This window comes from Atractosteus spatula, chromosome 5 (genome assembly GCF_055471065.1).
Source record: "Atractosteus spatula isolate fAtrSpa1 chromosome 5, fAtrSpa1.hap1, whole genome shotgun sequence".
In the NCBI taxonomy this organism is placed as follows: domain Eukaryota; kingdom Metazoa; phylum Chordata; class Actinopteri; order Semionotiformes; family Lepisosteidae; genus Atractosteus; species Atractosteus spatula.
In genome coordinates this window covers 3,077,937-3,094,836 of record NC_142710.1, presented here as the reverse complement: position 1 = coordinate 3,094,836, position 16,900 = coordinate 3,077,937, and the positions used below count along the sequence as shown (strand labels likewise).

General features: G+C 46.2%; 11 non-coding genes across 11 annotated transcripts; 4 read left to right on the top strand and 7 right to left on the bottom strand.

Annotated features, from left to right (window-relative positions):
* Window positions 1–446: 446 nt before the first annotated feature.
* Window positions 447–519, top strand: trnam-cau (transfer RNA methionine (anticodon CAU)). Its single transcript has one exon. It is a non-coding gene; the product is annotated as a tRNA-Met (tRNA).
* Window positions 520–6,423: 5,904 nt separating this feature from the next.
* On the bottom strand, window positions 6,424–6,495 carry trnap-cgg (transfer RNA proline (anticodon CGG)). Its single transcript has one exon. It is a non-coding gene; the product is annotated as a tRNA-Pro (tRNA).
* A 2,519-nt stretch (window positions 6,496–9,014) lies between these two features.
* trnai-aau (transfer RNA isoleucine (anticodon AAU)) lies at window positions 9,015–9,088 on the bottom strand. Its single transcript has one exon. It is a non-coding gene; the product is annotated as a tRNA-Ile (tRNA).
* A 355-nt stretch (window positions 9,089–9,443) lies between these two features.
* On the top strand, window positions 9,444–9,516 carry trnam-cau (transfer RNA methionine (anticodon CAU)). Its single transcript has one exon. It is a non-coding gene; the product is annotated as a tRNA-Met (tRNA).
* A 330-nt stretch (window positions 9,517–9,846) lies between these two features.
* On the bottom strand, window positions 9,847–9,918 carry trnap-ugg (transfer RNA proline (anticodon UGG)). The gene has a single exon. It is a non-coding gene; the product is annotated as a tRNA-Pro (tRNA).
* A 2,521-nt stretch (window positions 9,919–12,439) lies between these two features.
* On the bottom strand, window positions 12,440–12,513 carry trnai-aau (transfer RNA isoleucine (anticodon AAU)). Its single transcript has one exon. It is a non-coding gene; the product is annotated as a tRNA-Ile (tRNA).
* Window positions 12,514–12,868: 355 nt separating this feature from the next.
* On the top strand, window positions 12,869–12,941 carry trnam-cau (transfer RNA methionine (anticodon CAU)). Its single transcript has one exon. It is a non-coding gene; the product is annotated as a tRNA-Met (tRNA).
* Window positions 12,942–13,271: 330 nt separating this feature from the next.
* trnap-ugg (transfer RNA proline (anticodon UGG)) lies at window positions 13,272–13,343 on the bottom strand. The gene has a single exon. It is a non-coding gene; the product is annotated as a tRNA-Pro (tRNA).
* Window positions 13,344–15,864: 2,521 nt separating this feature from the next.
* Window positions 15,865–15,938, bottom strand: trnai-aau (transfer RNA isoleucine (anticodon AAU)). Its single transcript has one exon. It is a non-coding gene; the product is annotated as a tRNA-Ile (tRNA).
* A 355-nt stretch (window positions 15,939–16,293) lies between these two features.
* On the top strand, window positions 16,294–16,366 carry trnam-cau (transfer RNA methionine (anticodon CAU)). The gene has a single exon. It is a non-coding gene; the product is annotated as a tRNA-Met (tRNA).
* Window positions 16,367–16,696: 330 nt separating this feature from the next.
* Window positions 16,697–16,768, bottom strand: trnap-ugg (transfer RNA proline (anticodon UGG)). Its single transcript has one exon. It is a non-coding gene; the product is annotated as a tRNA-Pro (tRNA).
* Between the last annotated feature and the right edge of the window lie 132 nt (window positions 16,769–16,900).

Sequence of the window (16,900 nt, the reverse complement as noted above, 5' to 3'; positions counted from 1 at the left end):
TGCGTTTAAAACAGAAGCACGTCTGACAGCAACAAATCAGAAAAGTTGCAGCAGGAGGCTGTTTAGCTCGGTTTGTTAGAGTGTGGTGCTAATAACACTAGGATCGTGGGTTTGATCCCTGTACGGGCCACTGTCTAACCTTCTATAAAACAGACACCTCTCTTTCTCAATTCACAGATGCAGAATTATACATCCTGCGTTGTTAATGAGAAGTTAAAAAATCAAAAAAATCTAAGACAGGCTTGTCACAATGACGTGTAAATCTTCTTAAGAGACTGTGAAAAAGTCCTGAGCAGGTGGGCCAGGCTGTGAAAGAGCATGTTTAATGTAGACAGAGCCCGGTCATCACTGAGCGAGGTGTATATAATATGGTCACAGTCACACGGAAATAATGTTCATATATTTAATGTTCATTTCAACATGAGCTGGAGCACAGCCACCATCCAGCCTTGTTAGTGCAGTAGGTAGTGCGTCAGTCTCATAATCTGAAGGTCGTGAGTTTGATTCTCACACGGGGCAGGGATCAGTGCCGTTTTGGGCTCTTCACAGATAGGGCATGAGACGTTCACATTCACAAGTGTGTGTTCTTCACTTCCACGCCGAATACGAGGTGATAAGTCCGCGATAAACAAGATTCGATTCCTCGCTATTATGCTCGGTGTCCACTCGCACATTTTTAAAATAATGATACATGAGAGCAGTGTCTCCACGACCGGATGTTGTAAACCAGCAGTCAGCCCGTCAGCTACAGCACCTGGCTATAACCTCATGACACTTGCTCTGCTGTGCTACTGAGGAGGGCTGGATATGTCTTGCTACAATAGAAAAAAAGACGGGTTCGTCCGGGATTTGAACCCCGGACCTCTCGCACCCAAAGCGAGAATCATTTAATCAATTAATAGTAAATTAAACACGAAGAGAGCAGGTTGGAGTGTAAATGATGCGGGAACGAGCCCGTGTTCGATACCCATCTCCCCTTTGGGAGGTAGTATTCACTACCAGTTTATGGGCGTCTTTACACATCCGAGAGCCAGTGAAAACACCATTTCCTCTCACCTGGCCCATGCTCTGTCGGAAGGACTTCTTAACGCGTTTTAAAACTCAAAACCGAAGCTGAAATAATCGTTTCCAAACGTGTTAGTAGCGTCTGTGGGGGAGCAGTAGCGGTACCACAGCTGGGAACACGTTCCTGAAGATAATCGAAATGAAAGCCAAATCCTGAACGATCAGCCCCGAGAGGAAACGTCTCCTGACAGGAAACAGAGCTCCCGCTCCTCGTTAGTATAGGGGTGAGTCTCCCCGCCTGTCCCGCGGGAGAACCATTTTAGAAGTTCATCCGAAGACGAAACAATTCCGTTATTTTCTACAATTTCCACCAATAAAGAGAAGTGGAAGTAATTTTGATTTCTTCATAGGTCGTCTTTTCATCATGATGTGTATTTCTGCGTCAGTAGACTAGAAATAGTGGGTGTGTGAGAATGAGACTCACTGACCTGTAAGGGGATCAAACACATGACCTTGAGGTTATTAGCACCACGCTCTAACCAGCTGAGCTAACCGGCTTCGTAAGTCAGCTATCTACCGCTGAGTTTTCCTACCTTTTGCTTTCTTAGTGAATCCGCTGGTGGTGATCGATATATAGAGAGAGAAATAGCAAATTAATCACGCAGAGAAATGTTGGGTTGGAAATGATGCGGGAACGAGCCTGGGTCAGTTCACGAGGAGTTGGGGATGTGTGTGTAGTCATGGCGGAGTGGTTAAGGTGATGCACTAGAAATCCATTGCGGTCTCCCCATGCATGTTTGAATCCTGTTGACTACGTGTGTCTGTTTTTCCCTTATGTTAGATTCAAATAACATCAATTAACATTTGCATTCCTATCAGACTGGGCTGCACGTCTGTCCTATCTTTCTATCTGACAGGGAGTGTCTCTGTGTCACAGTTCTCGTCATTCGTGATCCTGCGCTTGAACTCGACCGGTTGCTGATCATGTCGGCTGACAGAGAGGCGCCTCAGGAACGGCCATTCAAATCTCCATCTCCAACTAAACCCCATTCCTCTCTCCCTTTCAGCATCATCGCCACAAGACTCAACTGGACCAGGGCTCCCCAGTACCCGGGCTGGGGACCCCCTCTCTGCTCCCGAGCCCAGCAGGCAATTGGGGGCAACTCAGTCCTGCTACAGGAGACCTCCCTCCAGGACAGGCAGGCTGCAGCTAGACCTAGTGCTGGGGGACCACTAGGGGGCGCTCTGGCCAACACCCTACACTGCAACAGGGCACTGGAGGACATGAGCTGCAGCCCCCTTCACCTAAAAAACCACCCTGTGGCTCAAGACACTGCGCACTGTCACACTCAAGAGACAGGACGGGACACCAGGTAACACTTGACCTTTGTTTATTTCCAACAATTAAATCAGCTGGGAACACAATCACATCAGGATTTAGAGTACAGGAGGAAAGCAAAGAGGCACACAGAACCAGTTTAATTACTTTCGAACTGCTCATTTTAAACCCCTTTGTTCCAATAAAATTATTTTTCTCCATAAAAGAGAAACTGATCGTCACTCCTCGACGTCTGTAGGCCCCTATGAGAAATCTGGTTAGTGGATTGTTTAACAATTTGAAATGATTCTTTCCGACGCCATTCTAAATGGATTTGAAAGATGTAATTGTGTGTCATTATTGAAATCTAGTTCACGATCAACACTGACTCATGATGTTGGTTTCTGAAAATATTAGACTGTGACAGCTCCCCCTGAAAGTTTTGTACGCTGCCTGTGAAAGAATAGAACAGCTCTTTCAGGTCCGAGTCCGGCTCGGAACCCCAGGCGAACTGAGCCGACTGCTTCGGATCGGGACAGAGCCGGAGGTGGGACTTCTGTGGTGAACAGAAGAAAACCAAACCCACCGATCTTTCAATAGTGAGGGACGTTCACTTATATACAAACAGCAGATCGACAAAGTCAGAATCCTACATTAGTGTGTCCTGCATATTAAGTTATATTAAGTTACTAATTAAAAAAAATAATGTCCAATAATAAAGGGGGGTGAGCTCAGCTGGTAGAGCATCCTTCTGCCTCTTCCAGGAGTGAGTTTAGAGCTCTGTGTGCCGACAGATCTCCTGTATCCACATTCGCTCCTTGCGGAGAGAGCGCTGTGCGATTGTTAAGCGTTCAACAGCCGCTCCTCCTGCTCATCTTCTCTTCGCATGAAGCGTGGCTCCGGCGTTCTCTGCTGAAATCTCATCTCCGCAGATCGGGAGTCGGAGGGCCAAGCGAGCCGCAGACGTGTCGGTGGCTGACGAGGGCTCGCTACTGAGGCAGGGAGGCCACTTCAGCCAGAAGGACTTGTGCGAGGTGAGATCTCAAAGACGGACTCCCAACAGAATCAAGGAGAAAAAGTATTGGTGAGATCAAAAGGCGGATTCAATATCCAGCAGGGAGCATCGCTAGATTAGGGAACAGACGCTTGAAATCCCTGAGTGGCTCGTTTTCAAGAGCACTGCCACGTCTGGCCTCGTTAGCGCAGTAGGTAGTGCGTCAGTCTCATAATCTGAAAGTTGTGAGCTTGATCCTCACACGGGGCAGGACTGTGGTCTCTTTTGCTCTTCTGACAAGGGCAGCTCCTGTTCGCTCATACACTCATGTTCTTGCCTACCTCGTGGAATGCGTGACCTTTCCAAGGGAGAAAAGCACAGCCGCATTAGCCGATCGGAGTCTCCAGGCTGTTTTTGTCCTTGTGCGTTTACCACAGAAGCACGTCTGACAGCAACAGATCACACAGCTCATTAAGACTGGCCACATGTGTGCAGTATGTGCAGCAGTTTTTTCTCGAGTTTTGTGTTTTTTGTCATTTATTTGCTGCTAAATTTCGGTATAAAGTCAAATCAAACCGTCATTTTTCTACATGAAATGTATTCAGTTGCACAGTAAACAGAGACACTCAATTTCATCAAATGGGGAATGAAGTGGAGAATGAAAAATGATTTTTTTTAAATGACCCAACCTGCACTTAGTCCCTCGGGAAGGTAAATTCCTCACGACAGCGCGGTGACTCATCGGACCTAATCATCCAGGTGACTGTGGGGTTCAGGGGACCCCGAGCAAGGACCCCAACACTGGGACTGGACACCGGTTCATCATGGGTAACAGTAAACTTACTACTGAATAAAACCTGTAATTTAAAATACGTAGTGTTGTAGACATTATGAACATTTCCATGTACATGTAGACTTCTATCATTAGTGCTCTAAGGAGACAACATAAGAGAATCTGTGTCACCAGTGGGATTCGCCAGCCGGTGTCACTCTGGTATTTAAACTCGGACCTGTGATCGTCCTGGTTACTGTGCGGTTCCTGGGACTGAGAGTGTGTCCCTCTCCCGCCCTGAATTATGTGCATGGGACAGAGCTGATTACAATCAACGCAAGGGGGATTAGCTCAAATGGTAGAGCATTCGCTTGGCATGCAAGAGGTAGTGGGATCGATGCCACAGGAGGGAAGGGCTGTCCAATATTGCCGGCTGTTCGCTACATTATTGGATGACATGTTTCAAACCCAAATCACACTCGTATATGAGAAACTATATATATATAGTCTACAGCATATGAACATATATCTACTGTACATGACTACAAGCACCTTGTGGCTCGTTGGTCTAGGGACATGATTCTCGCTTAGGGTGTTCAAATCCCAAAGCCAAAAAAAGGATCATACCCCTAGACCAACGAGCCGTACAAAATCTTTCACCTCAAGTTTCACAGGTGTTCTTCACGCACAGAGACCCGGAGACAGACCACTGCAGTGAGTGCAGTTGGTTCGACTGACCAACGAGCCTACCCTTCCCCTCTCTCCTGCCAAATCTGTCGCAGATGCGTTTGGTTTTTATGAGCCATCTGATGGGTGAAGTTCAAAAAAGGCAATTCAAGTTTAATTTATCTAAACCCTCGGGAACTTCTGAGACTCTACAGCTCTTGAAAGGAAACAGTGGGGCTGTTTCGCTACCTTTTGTGTTTGCTTAGTGAATCCGCTGGTGATTATCGGTATAGAGAGATAGAAATCTCAAAACTGAGCACGAAGAGAGCGGGTTGGAATGGAAATAACGCGGGAACGAGCCCGTGTCAGTTCGGGAGAAGGCGGGGTTGTGCGGGTAGTCGTGGCCGAGTGGTTAAGGTGATAGAGAGGCGCCTCAGTAATGGCCTGGAGAGGAACAAGGCGCCCCTCAGAACGCGCGTCATTTCTCATCACACAGCGCCAGTAGCACAGTGCTGATTCACTGAGCAAAGACCATCGCTAGGTGGCGCTTGTGGAGCCGTAGATGTTGGTGAAACGATTATCTTCATTTAATCTGCTTTTCAACTGTTTATCATCTTTAAATCCACTTAATATGGAATATTAAGATGAAATGTTGTAACTATAAGGAATTGTTTGCAGCTGAAAATAATACGATATTTGAAATATTATCATATTGTCTGTAGCCGGCAGTGGCGGCTAAAAATGAGGAAAATACACAGCAGTATTTCACCTTCTTCATAAACATTTTTTTGCTTATATAACCCAGCGCATCTGCGACAGATTTGAATGCCGGAGTCTTGCTGTATTTCTAATACCAGTGTGATACTCGAGAAACTTAGTGGGGTCGCAGTGCCTCATGGGACCGGGTGGCAAAGATGTCAGAAGTAAGGATGGCAGAGCGGTCTAAGGCACTGCGTTTGGGTCGCAGTCTCCCCTGGAGGTGAGGGTTCGAATCCCACTCCTGACATGCACAGCTTTTCTTTATCGGTATAAAATATAGAAATATAATAAATATATCACAGAGACATTCTCATCTTTTACAGTGTACTACAGTACTGCAGTGTAGTGGAATGCTTACTAGTTCAGCTGTAGCCAGTAACAGTTTGTTCCGGAATGGCTGGGATCCTAAATGACAGATTGGGATTTATTGTGACAGCGGATGGTGTGGATCTCACCGCTTGAGTTGAAATCATATCGTGTGAGTTCATACTGCAGCTCAGCCATTGCGCAGTAGGTAGCGTGTCAGTCTCATAATCTGAAGGTCGTGAGTTTGATCCTCACACTGGGCAGGGATCGGTGCTGTTTTGGGCTCTTCACAGATGGGGCGTGGGACGTTCACTCCCACACGCGTGTTCTTCACTTCCACGCCGAATACGAGATGTTTAGTCCGCGATAAACACAGTTCGATCCCTCGCTATGATGCTCGGTGTCCACTCACACCTTTTTAAAATAATGATACATGAGAGCAGCAGATAAACTCCAAGTGGTGAAGGTGTCTCCACCACCGGATCTTGTAAACCAGCAGTCAGCCCGTCAGCTGCAGCACCTGGCTATAACCTCATGACACTCGCTCTGCTGTGCTCCCGAGGAGGGCTGGATATGTCTTCCTACAATTATAGAAAAAAAGACGGGCTCGTCCGGGATTTGAACCCGGGACCTCTCGCACCCGAAGCAAGAATCATACCCCTAGACCAACGAGCCATGTGAAAGCTGGTTTCTCAAATTTCAGGTGTTCACGCGCACAGAGACCGGAGACAGACCAGTGCAGTGAGACTCGCGCCGTTCGCTTGGACTAAACCAACGAGCCCACCCTTCCCCTCTCTCCTTCCAGTGAGCTCGCGGGGGGGTCATTCACTCGTGCCAGGTGGGTCCTGTTCGCTCATACACGCGTGTTCTTGCCTACCTCGCGGAATGCGTGACCTTTCCAAGGGAGAAAAGCACAGCCCAGTGCTCGATCGGAGTCTCCGGGCTGGTTTTGTCCTTGTGCGTTTAACACAGAGACACGTCTGACAGCAACAGCTCATTAAGACTGGCCACATGTGTGCAGCAGTTTTTTTCTCGTGTTTCTCTTTTCTTCATTAATTTGCTGCAATTATCGGTATAAAGTCAAATCGGTCAGGATCTCGGACTTTAATAAACGAGCACTTGGGTCTTACACTCTTTGCATAATTAGACCGTCAAAAGAAGCAGACCTTAATTTAAGATCGAAATATCAGAGTAGGTGTCCGAACTGTAGAGTCTTTATAATTTCCCCGCGAGGAAGGTCAAACAGATGACTGAAGCACAACAAAACAACACAATAAAAGTTTAGCCCAAGAATTTCAAAAAATACATTTCTCTGTCAGTAAGACCTAGATTCAAGCGGGCTGTGGTTTTTGTTGTAAACAGAGCACAGAGCACTTCTAAGACAGGCTTGTCACAGTGACGTGTATTTCTTCTTTAGAGACAGTGAGGAGGTCCTGAGCAGGTGGGCTAGGCTGTGAAAGAGCATGTCTAATGCAGACAGAGCCCAGTCATCACTGAGCGCGGTGTAGTAGTGCCGAGTGATCACTGTGTTGAAGTTAAAGTCTAAAGCGCTCGTGGAGCGGTAGATGTTGATGAAACGATTATCTTCATTTAACCTGTTTTCCTACTGTTTATCATCTTTAAATCCACTTAATATGGAATATTAAGGTGAAATTTTGTAACTATAAGGAATTGTTTGCAGCTGAAGATAATACGATATTTGCAATATTATCATACTGTGTATAGCCGGCAGTGGCGGCTAAACAAGAGGAAAATACACAGCAGTATTTCACCTTCTTCATAAACATTTTTTTGCTTATATAACCCAGCGCATCTGCGACAGATTTGAATGCCACTCTCTCGCCTTTTATAAAACAGACATCTCTGTTTCTCAATTCACAGACGCAGAATTACACATCGTGCGTTGTTAAAGAGGTCAGTCCTATACTTCTCAGAATTATAATATATTTATATTCCTAAATATCGTTCTCGTAACTCTAGGGGATTTCGTGAAAACGCTACAGGCCAAAATCGCTTTCGAGCTTCAAGCTAACTTCACCGCGGTCGCTCCCCGTCAGTATGGCGCACAGGAGGATCCCCGCTTTTCACGCGGGAGACCGGGGTACGTTTCTGCGACGGGGCGCTGGTTTCATTTTTAACAAGCTGACTTCACTTACAATTAAACGTTTGTTTAAACTCATATCAGAAGAATAACGAATTCCGTTGTATTTTCCAACAGTAACGTGCAATTAAACAGGTGAAAACGCCATTTGCTTTCACTGCGATGTTATTGTGATTCCTGTCAGAAGCGCGTATGGACACGTGTAACTTCTCTCCAGTGTGATGACAGTTTCTGAAGCAGGGAGAGAGATCTTATATACATTTCCCTTCCAAAGGGGCAGTCGGTCAACTTTTAGAAGTTTTTCAAAAATCTGAGTTAGATTTTTTTTTTAATCCGTAATTGTTATTACAATCTCCTGCAAAAAGAAGGATGAAGATGAACTAAACGCTGAAACCTAAAAGATCAGCCCTGAGAGGAAATGTCTCCTGACAGTGAACAGATCTCTCGCTCAGCGGTAGACACGCGCTCCTCGTTAGTGTAGTTGTGTCTTTAAAAGTGGCTCAACTGTCTGGTTTCATCAAGAGTGGAAACAACAGAAATAGACTACAAACTGAAATTAATTACTTCACCATTAATGAATTTATATTACTCACTAACAGTTTATAGGCGTCTTTACACATCCGAGACCGGTGAAAACACCATTTCCTCTCACCTGGCCCATGCTCTGTCGGAAGGACTTCTTAACGCGTTTTAAAACTCAAAACCGAAGCTGAAATAATCGATTCCGAACGTGTTAGTAGCCTCTGTGGGGGAGCAGTAGCGGTTCCACAGCTGGGAACAAGTTTCTGAAGATAATCGAAATGAAAGCCAAATCGCCAAATCCTGAAATATCAGCCCCGAGAGGAAACGTCTCCTGAGAGGAAACAGAGCTCCCGCTCCTCGTTAGTATAGGGGTGAGTATCCCCGCCTGTAACCCGGAAGAATCTTTTTGGAAGTTCATCCGAAGATGAAACAATTCCGTTAATTTCTGCGATTTCCACCAATAAAGAGAAGTGGAAGTAATTTTGATTTATTTATAGGTCGTCTTTTCATAATGATGTGTATTTCTGCGTCGATAGACTAGAAATAGTGGGTGTGTGAAGATGAGACTCACTGGCACGTACGGGGATCGAACCCGCGACCTTGGCGTTATTAGCACCACGCTCTAACCAACTGAGCTAACCGGCCTCGTGAGACACATATCTACCGCTGAGTTTTCCTACCTCTTGTTTTCTTAGTGAATCAGCTGGTGATGATCGATATAGAGAGACAGAAATAGCAAATTAATCACGCAGAGAGATTTTGGGTTGGAAATGATGCGGGAACGAGCCTGTGTCAGTTCGGGAGAAGGTAGGTTTGTGCGTGTAGTCGTGGCCGAGTGGTTAAGTCGCTGGACTTGAAATCCATTTGAGTCTCCAAAACAGAGAGGCACCTCAGTAACAGCCTGGATGTTGACAGGATTGTGACAGCGGATGGTGTGGATCTCACCGATTGATTTGAAATCATATCGTGTGAGTTCATACTGCAGCTCAGCCATCGTCCAGCCTCGTTAGCGCAGTAGGTAGCGCGTCAGTCTCATAATCTGAAGGTCGTGAGTTCGATCCTCACACGGGGCAGGGCTCAGTGCTGTTTCGGGCTCTTCACGGATGGGGCGTGGGACGTTCACTCCCACACGCGTGTTCTTCACTTCCACGCCGAATACGAGATGTTTAGTCCGCGATAAACACAGTTCGATCCCTCGCTATGATGCTCGGTGTCCACTCACACCTTTTTAAAATAATGATACATGAGAGCTGCAGATAAACTCTTAGAGGTGAAGGTGTCTCCACCACCGGATCTTGTAAACCAGCAGTCAGCCCGTCAGCTGCAGCACCTGACTATAACCTCACGACACTCGCTCTGCTGTGCTCCCGAGGAGGGCTTCCTACAATAATAGAAAAAAAGACGGGCTCGTTCGGGATTTGAACCCGGGACCTCTCGCACCCAAAGCGAGAATCATACCCCTAGACCAACGAGCCCTGCGACAAGCTGCCCCTCAAATTTCACACGTGTTCTTCGCGCCCAGAGACCGGAGACAGACCAGTGCAGTGAGACTCGCGCCGTTCGCTTGGACTAAACCAACGAGCCCACCCTTCCCCTCTCTCCTGCCAGTGAGCTCGCGGGGGGGTCATTCACTCGTGCCAGGTGGGTCCTGTTCGCTCATACACGCGTGTTCTTGCCTACTTCGTGGAATGCGTGACCTTTCCAAGGGAGAAAAGCACAGCCCAGTGCTCGATCGGAGTCTCCGGGCTGGTTTTGTCCTTGTGCGTTTAACACAGAAACACGTCTGACAGCAACAGCTCATTAAGACTGGCCACATGTGTGCAGCAGTTTTTTTCTCGTGTTTCTCTTTTCTTCATTAATTTGCTGCAATTATCGGTATAAAGTCAAATCGGTCAGGATCTCGGACTTTAATAAACGAGCACTTGGGTCTTACACTCTTTGCATAATAAGACCGTCAAAAGAAGCAGACCTTAATTTAAGATCGAAATATCAGAGTAGGTGTCCGAACTGTAGAGTCTTTATAATTTCCCCGCGAGGAAGGTCAAACAGATGACTGAAGCACAACAAAACAACACAATAAAAGTTTAGCCCCAGAATTTCAAAAAATACATTTCTCTGTCAGTAAGACCTAGACTCAAGCGGGCTGTGGTTTTTGTTGTAAACAGAGCACAGAGCACTTCTAAGACAGGCTTGTCACAGTGACGTGTAATTCTTCTTTAGAGACAGTGAGAAGGTCCTGAGCAGGTGGGCTAGGCTGTGAAAGCGCATGTCTAATGTAGACAGAGCCCAGTCATCACTGAGCGCGGTGTAGTAGTGCCGAGTGATCACTGTGTTGAAGTTAAAGTCTAAAGCGCTCGTGGAGCGGTAGATGTTGATGAAACGATTATCTTCATTTAACCTGTTTTCCTACTGTTTATCATCTTTAAATCCACTTAACATGGAATATTAAGGTGAAATTTTGTAACTATAAGGAATTGTTTGCAGCTGAAGATAATACGATATTTGCAATATTATCATACTGTGTATAGCCGGCAGTGGCGGCTAAACAAGAGGAAAATACACAGCAGTATTTCACCTTCTTCATAAACATTTTTTTGCTTATATAACCCAGCGCATCTGCGGCAGATTTGAATGCCACTCTCTCGCCTTTTATAAAACAGACATCTCTGTTTCTCAATTCACAGACGCAGAATTACACATCGTGCGTTGTTAAAGAGGTCAGTCCTATACTTCTCAGAATTATAATAAATTTATATTCCTAAATATCGTTCTCGTAACTCTAGGGGATTTCGTGAAAACGCTACAGGCCAAAATCGCTTTCGAGCTTCAAGCTAACTTCACCGCGGTCGCTCCCCGTCAGTATGGCGCACAGGAGGATCCCCGCTTTTCACGCAGGAGACCGGGGTACGTTTCTGCGACGGGGCGCTGGTTTCATTTTTAACAAGCTGACTTCACTTACAATTAAACGTTTGTTTAAACTCATATCAGAAGAATAACGAATTCCGTTGCATTTTCCAACAATAACGTGCAATTAAACAGGTGAAAACGCCATTTGCTTTCACTGCGATGTTATTGTGATTCCTGTCAGAAGCGCGTATGGACACGTGTAACTTCTCTCCAGTGTGATGACAGTTTCTGAAGCAGGGAGAGAGATCTTATATACATTTCCCTTCCAAAGGGGCAGTCGGTCAACTTTTAGAAGTTTTTCGAAAATCTGAGTTAGATTTTTTTTAATCCGTAATTGTTATTACAATCTCCTGCAAAAAGAAGGATGAAGATGAACTAAACGCTGAAACCTAAAAGATCAGCCCTGAGAGGAAATGTCTCCTGACAGTGAACAGATCTCTCGCTCAGCGGTAGACACGCGCTCCTCGTTAGTGTAGTTGTGTCTTTAAAAGTGGCTCAACTGTCTGGTTTCATCAAGAGCGGAAACAACAGAAATAGACTACAAACTGAAATTAATTACTTCACCATTAATGAATTTATATTACTCACTAACAGTTTATAGGCGTCTTTACACATCCGAGACCCGGTGAAAACACCATTTCCTCTCACCTGGCCCATGCTCTGTCGGAAGGACTTCTTAACGCGTTTTAAAACTCAAAACCGAAGCTGAAATAATCGATTCCGAACGTGATAGTAGCCTCTGTGGGGGAGCAGTAGCGGTTCCACAGCTGGGAACAAGTTTCTGAAGATAATCGAAATGAAAGCCAAATCGCCAAATCCTGAAATATCAGCCCCGAGAGGAAACGTCTCCTGAGAGGAAACAGAGCTCCCGCTCCTCGTTAGTATAGGGGTGAGTATCCCCGCCTGTAACCCGGAAGAATCTTTTTGGAAGTTCATCCGAAGATGAAACAATTCCGTTAATTTCTGCGATTTCCACCAATAAAGAGAAGTGGAAGTAATTTTGATTTATTTATAGGTCGTCTTTTCATAATGATGTGTATTTCTGCGTCGATAGACTAGAAATAGTGGGTGTGTGAAGATGAGACTCACTGGCCCGTACGGGGATCGAACCCGCGACCTTGGCGTTATTAGCACCACGCTCTAACCAACTGAGCTAACCGGCCTCGTGAGACACATATCTACCGCTGAGTTTTCCTACCTCTTGTTTTCTTAGTGAATCAGCTGGTGATGATCGATATAGAGAGACAGAAATAGCAAATTAATCACGCAGAGAGATTTTGGGTTGGAAATGATGCGGGAACGAGCCTGTGTCAGTTCGGGAGAAGGTAGGTTTGTGCGTGTAGTCGTGGCCGAGTGGTTAAGTCGCTGGACTTGAAATCCATTTGAGTCTCCAAAACAGAGAGGCACCTCAGTAACAGCCTGGATGTTGACAGGATTGTGACAGCGGATGGTGTGGATCTCACCGATTGATTTGAAATCATATCGTGTGAGTTCATACTGCAGCTCAGCCATCGTCCAGCCTCGTTAGCGCAGTAGGTAGCGCGTCAGTCTCATAATCTGAAGGTCGTGAGTTCGATCCTCACACGGGGCAGGGCTCAGTGCTGTTTCGGGCTCTTCACGGATGGGGCGTGGGACGTTCACTCCCACACGTGTGTTCTTCACTTCCACGCCGAATACGAGATGTTTAGTCCGCGATAAACACAGTTCGATCCCTCGCTATGATGCTCGGTGTCCACTCACACCTTTTTAAAATAATGATACATGAGAGCTGCAGATAAACTCTTAGAGGTGAAGGTGTCTCCACCACCGGATCTTGTAAACCAGCAGTCAGCCCGTCAGCTGCAGCACCTGGCTATAACCTCACGACACTCGCTCTGCTGTGCTCCCGAGGAGGGCTTCCTACAATAATAGAAAAAAAGACGGGCTCGTCCGGGATTTGAACCCGGGACCTCTCGCACCCAAAGCGAGAATCATACCCCTAGACCAACGAGCCCTGCGGCAAGCTGCCCCTCAAATTTCACACGTGTTCTTCGCGCCCAGAGACCGGAGACAGACCAGTGCAGTGAGACTCGCGCCGTTCGCTTGGACTAAACCAACGAGCCCACCCTTCCCCTCTCTCCTGCCAGTGAGCTCGCGGGGGGGTCATTCACTCGTGCCAGGTGGGTCCTGTTCGCTCATACACGCGTGTTCTTGCCTACCTCGCGGAATGCGTGACCTTTCCAAGGGAGAAAAGCACAGCCCAGTGCTCGATCGGAGTCTCCGGGCTGGTTTTGTCCTTGTGCGTTTAACACAGAAACACGTCTGACAGCAACAGCTCATTAAGACTGGCCACATGTGTGCAGCAGTTTTTTTCTCGTGTTTCTCTTTTCTTCATTAATTTGCTGCAATTATCGGTATAAAGTCAAATCGGTCAGGATCTCGGACTTTAATAAACGAGCACTTGGGTCTTACACTCTTTGCATAATAAGACCGTCAAAAGAAGCAGACCTTAATTTAAGATCGAAATATCAGAGTAGGTGTCCGAACTGTAGAGTCTTTATAATTTCCCCGCGAGGAAGGTCAAACAGATGACTGAAGCACAACAAAACAACACAATAAAAGTTTAGCCCCAGAATGTCAAAAAATACATTTCTCTGTCAGTAAGACCTAGACTCAAGCGGGCTGTGGTTTTTGTTGTAAACAGAGCACAGAGCACTTCTAAGACAGGCTTGTCACAGTGACGTGTAATTCTTCTTTAGAGACAGTGAGAAGGTCCTGAGCAGGTGGGCTAGGCTGTGAAAGCGCATGTCTAATGTAGACAGAGCCCAGTCATCACTGAGCGCGGTGTAGTAGTGCCGAGTGATCACTGTGTTGAAGTTAAAGTCTAAAGCGCTCGTGGAGCGGTAGATGTTGATGAAACGATTATCTTCATTTAACCTGTTTTCCTACTGTTTATCATCTTTAAATCCACTTAACATGGAATATTAAGGTGAAATTTTGTAACTATAAGGAATTGTTTGCAGCTGAAGATAATACGATATTTGCAATATTATCATACTGTGTATAGCCGGCAGTGGCGGCTAAACAAGAGGAAAATACACAGCAGTATTTCACCTTCTTCATAAACATTTTTTTGCTTATATAACCCAGCGCATCTGCGGCAGATTTGAATGCCACTCTCTCGCCTTTTATAAAACAGACATCTCTGTTTCTCAATTCACAGACGCAGAATTACACATCGTGCGTTGTTAAAGAGGTCAGTCCTATACTTCTCAGAATTATAATAAATTTATATTCCTAAATATCGTTCTCGTAACTCTAGGGGATTTCGTGAAAACGCTACAGGCCAAAATCGCTTTCGAGCTTCAAGCTAACTTCACCGCGGTCGCTCCCCGTCAGTATGGCGCACAGGAGGATCCCCGCTTTTCACGCGGGAGACCGGGGTACGTTTCTGCGACGGGGCGCTGGTTTCATTTTTAACAAGCTGACTTCACTTACAATTAAACGTTTGTTTAAACTCATATCAGAAGAATAACGAATTCCGTTGCATTTTCCAACAATAACGTGCAATTAAACAGGTGAAAACGCCATTTGCTTTCACTGCGATGTTATTGTGATTCCTGTCAGAAGCGCGTATGGACACGTGTAACTTCTCTCCAGTGTGATGACAGTTTCTGAAGCAGGGAGAGAGATCTTATATACATTTCCCTTCCAAAGGGGCAGTCGGTCAACTTTTAGAAGTTTTTCGAAAATCTGAGTTAGATTTTTTTTAATCCGTAATTGTTATTACAATCTCCTGCAAAAAGAAGGATGAAGATGAACTAAACGCTGAAACCTAAAAGATCAGCCCTGAGAGGAAATGTCTCCTGACAGTGAACAGATCTCTCGCTCAGCGGTAGACACGCGCTCCTCGTTAGTGTAGTTGTGTCTTTAAAAGTGGCTCAACTGTCTGGTTTCATCAAGAGCGGAAACAACAGAAATAGACTACAAACTGAAATTAATTACTTCACCATTAATGAATTTATATTACTCACTAACAGTTTATAGGCGTCTTTACACATCCGAGACCCGGTGAAAACACCATTTCCTCTCACCTGGCCCATGCTCTGTCGGAAGGACTTCTTAACGCGTTTTAAAACTCAAAACCGAAGCTGAAATAATCGATTCCGAACGTGATAGTAGCCTCTGTGGGGGAGCAGTAGCGGTTCCACAGCTGGGAACAAGTTTCTGAAGATAATCGAAATGAAAGCCAAATCGCCAAATCCTGAAATATCAGCCCCGAGAGGAAACGTCTCCTGAGAGGAAACAGAGCTCCCGCTCCTCGTTAGTATAGGGGTGAGTATCCCCGCCTGTAACCCGGAAGAATCTTTTTGGAAGTTCATCCGAAGATGAAACAATTCCGTTAATTTCTGCGATTTCCACCAATAAAGAGAAGTGGAAGTAATTTTGATTTATTTATAGGTCGTCTTTTCATAATGATGTGTATTTCTGCGTCGATAGACTAGAAATAGTGGGTGTGTGAAGATGAGACTCACTGGCCCGTACGGGGATCGAACCCGCGACCTTGGCGTTATTAGCACCACGCTCTAACCAACTGAGCTAACCGGCCTCGTGAGACACATATCTACCGCTGAGTTTTCCTACCTCTTGTTTTCTTAGTGAATCAGCTGGTGATGATCGATATAGAGAGACAGAAATAGCAAATTAATCACGCAGAGAGATTTTGGGTTGGAAATGATGCGGGAACGAGCCTGTGTCAGTTCGGGAGAAGGTAGGTTTGTGCGTGTAGTCGTGGCCGAGTGGTTAAGTCGCTGGACTTGAAATCCATTTGAGTCTCCAAAACAGAGAGGCACCTCAGTAACAGCCTGGATGTTGACAGGATTGTGACAGCGGATGGTGTGGATCTCACCGATTGATTTGAAATCATATCGTGTGAGTTCATACTGCAGCTCAGCCATCGTCCAGCCTCGTTAGCGCAGTAGGTAGCGCGTCAGTCTCATAATCTGAAGGTCGTGAGTTCGATCCTCACACGGGGCAGGGCTCAGTGCTGTTTCGGGCTCTTCACGGATGGGGCGTGGGACGTTCACTCCCACACGCGTGTTCTTCACTTCCACGCCGAATACGAGATGTTTAGTCCGCGATAAACACAGTTCGATCCCTCGCTATGATGCTCGGTGTCCACTCACACCTTTTTAAAATAATGATACATGAGAGCTGCAGATAAACTCTTAGAGGTGAAGGTGTCTCCACCACCGGATCTTGTAAACCAGCAGTCAGCCCGTCAGCTGCAGCACCTGGCTATAACCTCACGACACTCGCTCTGCTGTGCTCCCGAGGAGGGCTTCCTACAATAATAGAAAAAAAGACGGGCTCGTCCGGGATTTGAACCCGGGACCTCTCGCACCCAAAGCGAGAATCATACCCCTAGACCAACGAGCCCTGCGGCAAGCTGCCCCTCAAATTTCACACGTGTTCTTCGCGCCCAGAGACCGGAGACAGACCAGTGCAGTGAGACTCGCGCCGTTCGCTTGGACTAAACCAACGAGCCCACCCTTCCCCTCTCTCCTGCCA